The sequence below is a fragment of the Neolamprologus multifasciatus genome, chromosome 10, assembly GCF_963576455.1.
Source record: "Neolamprologus multifasciatus chromosome 10, fNeoMul1.2, whole genome shotgun sequence".
NCBI lineage: Eukaryota > Metazoa > Chordata > Actinopteri > Cichliformes > Cichlidae > Neolamprologus > Neolamprologus multifasciatus.
Window position 1 is genome coordinate 24,755,001 of NC_140448.1, and position 13,698 is coordinate 24,768,698.

At 44.6% G+C, this 13,698-nt stretch overlaps 1 protein-coding gene and 1 long non-coding RNA gene across 5 annotated transcripts in view; both read left to right on the forward strand.

Annotated features, from left to right (window-relative positions):
* Positions 1 to 13,698, forward strand: part of ppm1e (protein phosphatase, Mg2+/Mn2+ dependent, 1E) — a 71,894-nt gene that overhangs the window by 19,341 nt on the left and 38,855 nt on the right. The window lies entirely within an intron of this gene.
* LOC146510318 (uncharacterized) overlaps positions 1 to 13,698 on the forward strand; it is a 35,779-nt gene that overhangs the window by 18,843 nt on the left and 3,238 nt on the right. The window contains exon 1 of the long non-coding RNA XR_014876356.1: positions 1 to 11,341. This exon is cut by the window's left edge and continues 18,843 nt beyond it. This is a non-coding gene — a long non-coding RNA (uncharacterized LOC146510318). The remainder of the gene's footprint in view (positions 11,342 to 13,698) is intronic.

The following is a 13,698-nucleotide window of genomic DNA, read 5'->3' on the forward strand; positions in this document are numbered from 1 at the left end:
GTCGGGACACCTGCTGCCACCATCTGAATGTACTTATCCAGGTGGAGGAGTTAAAGCAAGAAAATTCAACCCCACTGGGGAAACTATACATATAGTTTCATTAAGCCTGTTGGGTCAATGCCTTCCTACTGTGCTTCTCGAAGGTTTGAGTCCCATTAAACACAACATTACACAATAAGAACATGTGACCCACAGTCACGCATGGTGGTGGTAGTATGATGGTCTGGGACTGCTGAGCTTCTTCCCGACCTGGATGACTTGCCATGACTGATGGATCCTCTCTACCAGAAAATGCTGAAGGAGAATATCTGGCTATCAGTTTATGCCCTGTAGTTCAAGCTCACTATCTGGTTATCTGATCAGATCAGATCTGATCTGAAACACAAGTCGTCGTAAGAGCTTAAAAAGAAGGCGACTGGACTTCTATGTCCATCCCAAAGGTGAACGACCATCATTGAACAGAGGTGGTGGCTGACACCAACTCAGCCACGTACAATGCAGTCTCGAGATGCCTTCTCAGAGACCTCAAGCTTCCATCAGGTGACCTCAAAAGGTCACATGATAGGGTAGGGCACAACCAGTAACGTTTTCGCCCTTAATAAATGAAATCATAATTTTAAAATGGTATTTTGTCTAATATTAAAGCTGAAACGTGTGACAAATATGCAAAAATAAGAGATCAGTAATACTTTTCACAGCACTGTAACTTTTCTCCACCTTGCTGATATTCTACCTGACACGCAACATGTACAATAGTGAAAGTGGACTAGCAGTTTTATGCTGGTGACACAGAGAACCTGTGGAGTGCCAATCACTCCTACAGTGCGCAGAGGGGGCTGGGAATCAGTCGAGAGGTAGAAACATGACAGAAATCGAGTAGAGACATGCAACAAAGATTCCTGACATTGTAGGAGGACCTTGGTTTTCATAGTGGAGCAACCCAAGGCGTTCTGTTAATAAAAGAAGCCCATTCACCTTCAGAGAGCAGAATGAAGCTGTATTCATTGCACAGGCTGTCGAGCACAGCTGACAATATGTTCCTCTTTCTGCTTTAATTAGAACATCATAAAGGTCAGAGAGCCAGAGAAGATGTGTCAACAGCAACGGTACTGCAAAGTCACAGAGGGAATGTATTGTGTGTATTACCATAGCAATGATCCAGAAAATAAGGCTTCAGTCCAGAGCTCAAAGTGGATTTTACTGACAGTGAGCAAATGTTAGGCGGTTTTGTCACTTTGCAGCAGACAAATCAGAACATCCACCAAAGTCCCACTTGCACTGTCTCAGAATGAAGTGACCTCCTTTTGAGCTGAACTAGTTTCAAAGAGAGCGGATATCTTCCTCACCGCACACACACTATAAAACAACATCAGGCGCGTTCGCCGCTCGTGTGAAAGCCGCCGCTCACCATCAAAAGTCGTTATCGTGAGCTTTAAAGGAAAACTCAAGATCTGCCCGAGCACAGAAAGTGTGTTTGCCTGGAATGTTTGAAGTCCTACTTTTTCATGCTACCGTCTGTCTGTCCGCTGGCTTCTCACTGTTTAATCAGAGCAATATGATGCCGGGAGAGTTGATCCCCCTGGAGATGTATATCCATCGAGGCTTCTGGGAAGTAACTGTATGGCTTTCTAGAGCAGCTCTAAAAACTAAAGATGTGTTTTTTAGGCTGCGAGAGCCTCCCTCTGTCCTTAAAGGGGTTTTTCTGTTAGTCTGAGGCATCCTGCCTTAGAAAAACACCAGCCTGGTAATGTATACCAATGAAAGACAGTGCTGGAAGCTAGTAGAGAGTTATCAGTGCTCTTCTTCGACACATTTAAAGGCTGTTTCGCATGCATCCCCATCCTCATCCTCTCATTCCTCCCACTCTTTTTCCTCCAAGCGCTGCTCTGGTCTATCCCAGCCTTTGAAATTAGTTTCAGAAATAATCCTTTAATCAGAGAGTCTCGCTGGGATTACCACAGAGGGCAGCCTCAGTTACTGCCCTCAACCACTACTGGCAATTGTTGAACCTGCAGTATTTGATTTAGGCAGCATCACCCATCCAGTACTACCACGAGGCAGCAGGGATGCCTCATGGTGGCAACTTTTTCACACCCGTTTCCGACTCTTGCACGTACACATGCGATAACATCTCTCCTTCCTCTTTTTTGAGCTGTTAGTAACACATTTGTGTGGACTCATCTGAGCTCCAGATGTCAGCTGTGAAACTAATAATGGCAGCATTTTCCAGGCATCATCTGTCTGTTTCTTGGTGTGTCACACAAGTGTAGTCAGAGCATGTATGTGAATTTGAAACATTTGTTCCACTCAAATCGCTGCGTTCAGATGAGCTGTGCTATTAGAATAAAAGAGCTAGAAACAATTTTTATTCTAACATAAATAAAAACACTAAATAAATAGGTAATAATACTAATGAAAGCAGCTTTAACAGTGGCACAGGTAGACAGTACTATAGATGGATATAATACAGGTATTTTGACTACTGGATTTTGCACCTAAGCTAGGTTTTGCATAGGGGTCGGTAATGTTCAGTGACTGCTTAAAGGTTATTGTGGTTACTGTGTAGCCTGGTGGCCCATGGGAAGAAGCTCTGTTTGAGTATGCTGGTCCTGCCTTTTATTCTTATATAGGTTTAATACAACACGTATTTGCATAAACCATTTGATTTCTGACTATCTCAGTATCTGGAAATCATGCACATCCCTTCTACAGAGAGACTACAAAGTCTGTGTAATTATGAGTCTTTGTTTTGAGGTTAAACCCCTCTTTATTTTGTAATATTAAGAGTAACCGGTGATACTAATGATAATGGTAAGCCTGTCTGGGCTCACATCAAACATGGTCATTCCTGTCTGTGAGAAGTAAATGGAGTTCCTCTTTATGAATGCATAGTTAGTTATGGATTTATGTGACATGACCAGGGCAGACTGGGGAGGGAAACTAGCACAGGCCACACAGTCATGAGCGTGAGTGTCTGGTTGACCGAAGCTGTGGGAGGAAAGCAGAGCACGCAGAGGCAAAACATGCAAATATGGAAAGGACATGCAAACTGCACGTAGACAGGAACCGGAGTCTGGCTGTCATGTACTACAAAGCCAGTCTTCTTCACAAACACACAAAGTGTTTAATTTAAGAAGTTCTTCTGATTTAAGGGACACATTCAGCACATCTGTGGTTTTGTGTATCACCTCAGAGATTTGTGTACATCACCAAACTTCTCCTCCTCTTTTTTTAAGTTGCTTTCTCATTTTTATTTCAGCTAAAAAACACTACCCTCTCTGTTCTTCTGCCCTTCCCCTCGTCTGCCGAGCTGTAACGTTTAGCCTTCTAGGGCTAATAGGAAGTGGAGTTTGTTAATGGCAGCTCTAAATGTAAAATTTGAATAAACAGCATTGGATTGTTTTCATCATCCTTATCTGAACACATCAGTGACACATTTGGAGCAAACCTGGTCATTTTGCTTTCGTTTCTCGTGCACAGGATCCAGTCATTTTAGAGGACAAGGACTTACTGAGGCCTTCATTTCTATTTAGTATTTGCCTTCATCTGTGTATGTAGTTTAACTGCCTGTACTGGGAATAGCTTTGCAGTCATTCTGTGACCCAATTATTGAGCTTCTTTTTACTCCTGTAAGCACAGTCTCACTAAAGCAAACACTTCTAATGATCCTAATGATCACTTACTTGAAAAAGTAAGTGAACTGCTGCATTTTCCCCTGCCTTAAACTGGGCCTTCAAGGTGTTGTTGAAGCAGATATAGTTATTATTAAGGTAATGTGTCCAATTTAACTTCACTTAAAATGATTTTTTGCCACCTCATGGATTTTTTAAAATTAACTACCTCTTAAAAACTCCTTTAACCACAACAACCTCCATCATGCATTTCCTCTAGCTTTTTACGAGACAAGGAGATGAGTTTTGAACCATTCTTCCTGAACTTTCATCTTTTAAAGCCTTACACTTATCATTTTACTTTTTCATTGTGTGGTTGCATCAGTAGCCCTCTTTCAGACAAACATAATGTACCTAGATAATGCTACTTTTTGCTTTTTGTTGGGCTTGCGTGAGTTAGCAGAAAGAGGCCCTGTTGGGTGACCTTTCTACCTGATGGGTGGATTTTTGTATTTAGATTGTGGTCACGCTGCATTTACATGTGGTGAGATCTAATCGCAGCAGCGTCCTGACCTCCTCCAAATGTGCCCTGTGGAGGTTTTTTTTCTTATTAATGGAAGCAAACAAAGCTAATCTTGATATTTGTCACATTGTGATATCTTTGATCGCACACGAGTCAGCAACATTTCTTACATCCTGCATTGTTTTTCCTCATGTTCTCCAGATATAAAACAAAACACCAGAGACATGGTGAAGAGTTCACAGCATACTTTTAAAATTTCATATATCCAGATAAATGATCTTGCCATGTCAGGCTTTTAAGCCAACATCTCTAACCACACCTTCAAAAAAATGTAGAAGAAAATATGTTTGGTTTTTTGTGTTTCAAAATGAAACTAATATATTCAGTATCCTTAAGATTTTTGGCTTCTGGAAATATCAAAAAACAATTAGATTATTTGATTATTACCATGTTCTTCACAAAATTGTTTTCTGATATTTTTATGCATCAAGTTAATCAACCTGAGTTTCTTACTGTGTGAAAAGCACTTTTTTTTGTGTGAGAGATGCAACATAGGTTTCTTCTCAGTGAGACATTTCTGTTCTAATGTGTTTGGTATTTCAAAAAGAAACACCTTTTACTGACATTTACAAGAGGACAACTAAAAGTTGGAGCCGTGTTGGTTTGAATGCTTAAAAATAGAAATCTTTTATGTGAAGCGGCAGAAATTACTGACGATATTTTCATTGCTTTTCTTAAAAGAAGGTGAGCTTCAGGTTAACGGAGCAGCATTTACTTACAGTCCAGTTTTACAGCGTGGCAGGTTCACGGTTTGTGACTCATACTGGGCTGTAAAGAATGGAGAGTCTTTCCAGCAGTGGCTCACATTGATGTCTCTAAAACAGGCGCCTTAATTAATTTCAGCTCTGGAGAGGCCCCATTTTTGGAAGTGCAATGACCTTCAAAAGTGTGCAGTGTCCTCCTTTTTCCTTTTGCAGCATTATGGATGCTTTTGCAGAAGCTCTTCCAGCCTGCTGCTGCCGCTGCTGCTTGAAAGTGCTGGGCATCTATGTTCACACAAGGTGCCCATAATTCAAATGATGAGTCATATGTCTGTGGCAGACGAACTGAATGCAAAGCAGTTCATCTCACGCTATAGTCCAGAATCCCTGCCTGTCTGACCTTGAAAAATGTGCCTGAAAGCTGCTGAACGAATGCCCCCAAAGCAGCCGTGCACAAACCGAGATTGTTTTATCTGAATCTGAATGAGCACCTGCAGAAACAAACAGCACAAGTGCAGTTATTGTTCCTGGAATTGAATCGATATCAGGCTTTTTTTCTGTATGCTAATGCAGGGTCATACAGAGATAACTGAGGTTGTGAATTTAATGTTTGTACAAATACAAAATGATGGGCAGTGACAGAAGAAAGCCACGGTGACTTTAAATGTCACTGAATCAAGTCCTAGTTAGCAGTGAGTTTGCAGAAATCTTGAAATGTTGCAAAACACTGAAAAATGCTCTCAATAAATTCTCTAAAGTCAAATGTCTTATTTTATCAGTCCTAAATCCCCAAAAATGAGAAACCTAAAACGTGCAAACATTTGTTTTTTATTTGGTGATTCTTTAAACAGCAGTTTTAATCTCTCTTCTGCCCAAAGCACGCTAAATGGGGAAACCACAAAATCTATTCATGTCTGTGAGGGATAGCCTCTACATGTCATCTCACATGCCATTAGACGGTATCTGTGATGGCTCATTTCCCTCATCCAGACCTAGCATGACGTTTTTTATGCAAGAGTGTTGCCCCGCTACAATGAACTTGCCTCTGGTGCCTCATTGGGCGGTCTTGCTGCCTCTGGTTTAAATTAGTCTGTAGAAATCGGCCTAGCTTCTCTTTGAAGGCATGTTTGGTTTATTGCACCATACCGTTAGCCGGCTTCCCTGACAGATGACACACTCAGACTTGAGGCTGTTGATATTTGTTTTCTTAAGGTAGATTGGCCTCTGATGTGTCATTATCCAGCAGCTGTGCAATCAGACTGGGGTTTCCTTTGAAATTAGTTTTGTTTATAGATTAAATCATTATAGTAAATGAACAGTTCATTTATAACTGTACATGGATAATACCATTAAAGCCTCATTCTATTAGCAGGCTAGGTCTAGTAGGTTATCGTTTTGCCCCATAACTGCTGGGATAGGCTCCAGCTCAAGTTGGATGGATGGATGATTGCACACTTTGACAATTGGGAGTTTTTAAATATTGAGATTTGGCTTCGGTGACTAAGAAGCACATCTTAAAATCCAGAATAGTGATTTTGGAAAAGATTAGATTTCGATGTTTCAAGGTGTGTCGCAAGAGATAAGCGAGTTTGAAATTGTCTTCAGCTTGAAAATTTAGCCTCATTTATACCACAGAAAATGTCAGGGGAGGTCACCAAATACACAAGGATTGAGTCTCCCTGCAGACTGGGAACATCCGCGGCTAATTTCATGGAAAGTGAAATGAATCAGTTTCAGCTTCAGAGTGAAGGTCGCTGCCCTTTTTGTGGCCTTTAATACAATTTAAGTCATCAAACATGCACGAGGGCTTGTGGTGATGACACAACGTTTAACGGAGGAAAGCTCACAATAATGAAATGATAAAATACAAAGAAAATTTGAATTTAAATTTTGGCACGCCTGGTCGAGGCTGGATTTATAAGTGAGAGGTTTCACAGCTGTTTTCTGAGCCACAGGTGCCACATCAGTATGCAGGGAACGCTTCCAAATCACCAGCATGTCATCCTCTGAGCGATTTAAAAATGTGTTTTGAAAAAACAGATGTACGAGATATGATCGTCCACACACTCAGGCTTGAAGGCACACTTCATTTTGCACTATTCGCTTCCCTTTGGACAGCCTTAAAGTCAGTATTCGAGTCTCTTTTTTCAACTATATCAGCATAAATCACTTAGTTAAAGAGAAAAAAAACATTCTAGAGGTGAGCAGTGCTGATATGATGTTATATTGTCAATAAATCTTTTTAAAAAAACACTAAAAACAACAATGATTATCTTACAACAACTTAAGAGGATGATTAAAAAATATTCGAGAGCAATTTTTCTGCTTGGCAGCCTCAGTGAATTTGGTCGAGAGGTATGAATCACACCCTCACCTGCTGTAGGCTCTGGTTGGAGTGCACCTCACAGATAACAGCACCTTAGCATCACTTTCGGTCCTCTCTGCATGGAGCTCCAGCCCAAAGGTGATTGATTGTCATTTTATATTCTGAATAATCACAGCAACAGTAGTCACCTTGTCACTGAGCTTCTTGCTGATGCTCTTGTAGTCCACTCCAGCCTTGTGCAGGTCTACAATCTTATCCCTGACATCCTTTAAAAGCTCTTTGGTCTTGCTTAGGGTGGTGGAACGGAAGAAATTGATTCCTTGGACAGCTATGCACATAACCAGAATTCTGGGTGGGTTGTAGGATAACAAATACTTTTTTGACTCAATGACATATAACTTTTATGTAATTTTTTTCTGGACTTTTGGTTGATATTCTGTCTTTCTCCATTAAAATGAAATTACCATTAAAAAACTTGACTTTTCATTTCAATGTAAGTGTGCAAACTTACAAATTCAACAGGTGATCAAATAATTATTTCCCCCATGTGCACAGCATGTTGAAATGGGACATATTCCACTTTTCCTCATGTTCTGCTACATTCTTCAAATAATTAGAGCCAAATATGTACAAATAAACTTTAGCTGCTTTAAACTCTTGGATCGCTGTGATATCAGAGCTCTAGCTGTGATCACAGCAGCTCCAACCACACTGAGATCTTCTGTTTGTGAGGGGCAGCCAATCAGAAGAAAGTTGTCTTTAAGAGGAAGGAGCAAAAACAGCTTGTTTCACATAGGGGGTGAACTGAGATAAATCAGGATTTCAGGATAAATGTGACTCATGCGCGGTTAGAGTAAAGTCAAAGAGTGAAATCATAGAGCTGGAAATGACCGTAAGAGGTCTCCTTTTAAAGCATGTGTCATTCATATACCTAACAATATAGAATTATGTCAAAAGAGTCTCTTGAAGTGATGAGCCCACACACAATGTTCCTCTTGGCTCTACTGACAGTTTTAAAACCTTGCAGCTCATGGCAGAAACGGGTGGAGATGTCTGCATTGCATTTAAGCTTTCTGGCAGTGTGAGCACCTCATGTTCATCTCGGAGTAAAGCCCAACTAAACTAAAAAATATCTTCTTTGAAAAAAAGTTAAAGAGTGCACTCATAAAAACTTATCAGGCAAATATCCCCCCAAAACATCCAACAACAGAACTTTAAGAAGCTTTACAAGAAAGATATGAAGACCAGATTAAATGTAAATGCAGTGCCAGTTTTAAATTAGTTTAGAAACTAAACTGTTCCGAGCAGCTTTTATCCACCCTTCTGACTGACCGTTTCTCCACTGCAACAGCTCTTTTTGTTTGTCCAGATTCCTCATTAGCTGCCACTGGGTCATCATGGCTATTGCGATATTTAAATACACATTGTTGATGTTTAAATAATGCTCTCACCATGCCAAACCGATGCGCAAACGTAGAACATCAGCTATCATGTTAAAAGCTGGCAGTTGTTTAGGGTTATTAATGTATTTGTGAAGGGCTTGTTTTTCTGTGTTAAGTAACACTGAGGATGTTTGTTACGGGATTTGAGATGGAAAACCCCTCCCACAGCCTGCAACTTTCAGCTCCATCGCTTCTCATTATACTTAGTGAGCTCTAGAGGGGTCGTTAGGTGTGTTTTTGGAGGGCCAGACCAGCTGTTGGCCTCCAGTCTTTATGCTAAACTAATCCAATGTCTGGGCAGTATTTAGGGCAGAGACACCACAAAGTGGTATCGATGTTCTCATCTCAAGAAAGAGAAGTATGTTTTCCCGAAACTACAGCCTAGCCATCCATCTGTGCATTTAAGCTACAGCACCACCGCAGCAACTAAATCAAATAAACTGCAGGTCTGTCTCTGTTTTGTGATTTGAATGCAGAGCAGAGACTGAAATATCTGCCAGCTCAAAATATGCTTGATCACTCCCTTGTCTCAGATGTCACTATTGTTTATGAGAAAGCGGATCAATTAAAGGATACTCGAGGTCAGGACATGATGTGGCTTCCCTGTAGGCCCTCACCAACCCACCAACGATCCAGCTGGTGGATTACATAATGCTGCCTTAAGGCTTTGTGCAACGCAGCGCTGGGCTTGCTCAAAAACCTCACAGGGAATTACATGTAAGTTCCCCAGTCTTTCTGCGGAGGCTGAGCACAGGCTCGAGGCTTATCTGAAAACTGACTACACTCAGCTACTACAGACACACAACCACTTCAACGACATGACACATGCAGAGCTGTACGGCTCATTTTCCTCAGAGTGTGTCACCTTTAAGTCTCCACTTACTGCCATGTCTTGTTGAAGTAGTAGAGCCGCTGCCTACACAGCAGTCCCAGATGTACCGTAGGCGGTTGTACGAATTCTGCGGCTCTGAAGGGTTTTCTAATTTTATGACAGATTAGACACGCCTCTCTGCAGCCAACATTGTGCAATTCATCGTAAGTGGAACATGCCACTGCGAGTGCGTGCAGCAGCCCTGTGTGACGTCTGCAGTCACAGTTGGTCCATCATTTCCACTCTGTTTGAGGCACACCATGTTACATCAGCAGAGCTCTGAAAACACCCGGAGGGGCACGCAGGTTATGAGGTAGAGCTGCTGAAAGGGCCAAACGCAGCACACTTTCTTCTTGACTGCAGCTTGATGAGAGCCGATGGCAGATCACACTGCTCAGGTTGACTGAGGATGGGCAACACATCTGCACAGAACCACCTCTGTTTCACCGCCACGCACAAAGAGTCATTGTAGCTGAGGCTCATAGTGTCACTGTGTTATCAGATATGGCGCTGTTACACAACATCTAGGTTTTTATCATTTATTACAAATGCTGCTGCTTCTAGTGCATATTATTACTTTAGTTTTGTTATAATTATTAAGAGTGAAGCCAAAATATTGCAGTAAATCGCTGCTGCCATGTTTCCCTGGCGACGTAATTTGTAACTGGAGGCCACAGACTGGTTTCCAGGAGGTGGAGATGGGGTACTGATGTCCCATGTGCTGACACAAATATGATGGACGTAGCTTCCAGGTCTGAAAAGCGAAGCCAACATGGAAATGCTTTAAATCTGCAGCGTTTTTAAAGGCCAGCAGGGGGGCATACCTGTGGCTGGAAATGGATTTTGGGTCCTGATTAGTTTTACAGTCAGATGGCGACAGTTAAAATACTTGTTGCTGTAGCTACATTCAACTTTATATAGATCATTATATACCAGCTAATGCATCGTCAGTAATCCTCCAGACATTTCTGGTATTCAGCTTTCCAGCTTTGTTTGTGTCCAAAATTACAGCAGTGCTGCACATTGTTGTTTTGAACCTCCTTAGCGTGCACGTCATTCTGTCTGTAAATAATCACGACAGTTAAAAATTTTTTTGAATGAATTCTGGTAAAACCTTGCAGAGGTGTAGAGTGTGGCCGTGTTAAAAACCCATTAAAATTTGCCTGAAATCCACCAAAGTCTTGAAGATCAGCTTAATGATTTATTGGTCATAAAATGGACAAATAATAAATTTATTATTTATTAAGATTGGTGTTATAAATAAATTTATAACTTAGAAACTATGATACTTGTGGTGTATATTGTTAACATATAGAAAGTATCATATATGATTTCAAATATCATATCAGATTTGACCTTTGACCTTCCTTTATAGTGAGTAGACTGATCTAAAGATCAAAGTCATGCTAATGCTATATAGAGCCATTTAAAAGCTTCTCCACCAGCTGACGCAGAGGTCGTCCCAATGTCTGCGGTGAATGACTGTAGGTAATTAATGAATCCAGACCACCCTCTAAACCAATTACTGTGCAGGCAGCAGATAAACTTTCTGCTTTCACAAGGACAAATACAGACAGCGCCTCAATTTATAATGTTTAGATTTTACTTATTAAGCTACTTATTGGCTATTAGTGTTTAGGTTTTTTTGACCTCTTAACTTTTTGTCTTTTTTTAAATTTTTTATTATTATTATTATTATTTCTTAAGGTTATTTTTCACGCTTTGGCAGCTGTATTCGAGGAATTTCCCAACTTTTGGAGTAACTTACAAAATCTTATCTTATCTGTTAGAGTCACAAAGAGAGTAGGTGTCACGGCTGGCGGGGTGAGCCGTGTGGTGTGGAGGAAACGGAGGACCCAAAATGCAGACAGCCGATATGATGATATGAGTGAGGGTTTAATTTACAGTGTACAAATAACAGAACTGAGGGCAGGACAGAACATAAACCTAAACTGGGTGAGCTAAATAACAAACCGGATCATACAAATGGGGTGGGAGGCAGAGAGACACAGACGAGGAACGGACACCATGAAACACAGACGAGCCGACAACGAACACAGACCGACACCCACTATATATACACACACACACACGGTAATCGGGTAATGGCAGACAGGCGGGGACACAGCTGGAACTAATGGACATAACGAGACACAACCCTACAAAGTAAAACAGGAAACACACAGACTGTTTTACATAACAACACGGGGACATGAACAGAGCACCGAGGGAGACGCAGGTAGGGAAAATAAACACAACCAAACCCCAACCACCAATACAAGATCAGAATAAACTAGAAAGTGATAATCATCAACTGAAAGCGCTGGGTCACCGACCCAGGACCATGACAGTACCCCCCCTCCAAGGGCTGGCTCCAGACAGCCCAAAACAAAAACAGACGACCAACCCAGGGCGGGCGGCGGGGGGGTCCAGGACGGAGGGACCACAACCAAACAAAAAACAAGCTCCAGTGGGCCAAATGAATTGTCCAAAACACAACACAGACTGGAGTTCCCAAACAGGGTCCCAAAACATGGTTCAGGAGGCCGGCCCGGAGGCTGACAACTCAGGTCCAAAAGCCGACCGCGCGGAAGGCAGCGGTGGCGAAGTGGAAACAGTTCAGGAGGCCGACCGTGCACACGGCAGCGGCGGCGAAGTGGAAACAGTTCAGGAGGCCGACCATGCACACGGCAGCGGCGGCGAAGTGGAAACAGTTCAGGAGGCCGACCGTGCACGCGGCAGCGGCGGCGAAGTGGAAACAGTTCAGGAGGCCGACCGTGCACGCGGCAGCGGCGGCGACGGGGAAACAGGTCAGGCGGCCGACCGTGCGGACAGCAACGGCGGCGACGGGGAAACAAGTCAGGCGGCCGACCGTGCGGACAGCAACGGCGGCGACGGGGAAACAGGTCAGGCGGCCGACCGTGCGGACAGCAACGGCGGCGGCGACACAAGTCCGGAGGCCGGCCGCACGGAAGGTAGCGGCGGCCTTTGGGAGGTCGTCCATATCGACGATGACGCCCAACAAGCGGCCTGGCAGATGACCGCCGATGTCGAGGCGGCAGTTTGGGACCTGAAGGCTGCGAGGCCTTCGCAGCACCAGACGAGACGGAAGCTGAACCAGGACCAGACGAGACGGAAGCTGAAGCTGGACCAGGCGAAGCTGATGCAGAGGCTGGACCAGACGAGGCTGATGCAGAGGCTGGACCAGACGAGGCTGATGCAGAGGCTGGACCAGGCGAGACGGAAGCAGAGGCTGGACCAGGCGAAGCTGATGCAGAGGCTGGACCAGGCGAAACGGAAGCCGGAGCTGGACCAGGCGACGATGAAGCCGGAGCTGGACCAGGCGACGATGAAGCCGGAGCTGGACCAGGCGACGGCGTGGGTGAAGCCGAGGCTGCAGCTGGCGAGGATGAAGACACGGAGGCTGCAGCTGGCGAGGATGAAGACACGGAGGCTGCAGCTGGCGAGGATGAAGACACGGAGGCAGCAGCTGGCGAGGATGAAGACACGGAGGCTGCAGCTGGCGAGGATGAAGCTGCTGCTGCTGCCGGCGGTGTAGATGAAGCCGCTGTTGCTGCCGGCGGCGTGGATGGAGCGGCAGCCGGCGAGGATGATGATGAGGCTGCAGCTGGCGGCTGGACGGGCTCCTCGGGCCCTCCAGCTGACGAGGCAGAAGACTGGACGGGCTCCTCGGGCCCTCCAGCTGACGAGGCAGGCGACTGGACGGGCTCCACGGGCCCTCCAGCGGACGAGGCAGGCGGCTGGACGGGCTCCTCGGGCCCTCCAGCGGACGAGGCAGGCGGCTGGACGGGCTCCTCGGGCCCTCCAGCGGACGAGACAGGCGGCTGGACGGGCTCCTCGGGCCCTCCAGCGGACGAGACAAGCGGCTGGACGGGCTCCTCGGGCCCTCCAGCGGACGAGACAGGAGGCTGGACGGGCTCCTCGGGCCCTCCAGCGGATGAGACAGGAGGCTGGACGGGCTCCTCGGGCCCCCCAGCGAGAACAGTCTCAGGACCAGCGGGCACAGGGGCCCCTGGCAGGCACAGAACAGAACCAGCAGGCGCGGAGACCTCTGGCGGGCGCAGAACAGAACCAGCAGGCGCGGAGACCTCTGGCAGGAACAGATCAGAACCAGCAGGCGCACGGGCCTCTGGCAGGAACAGA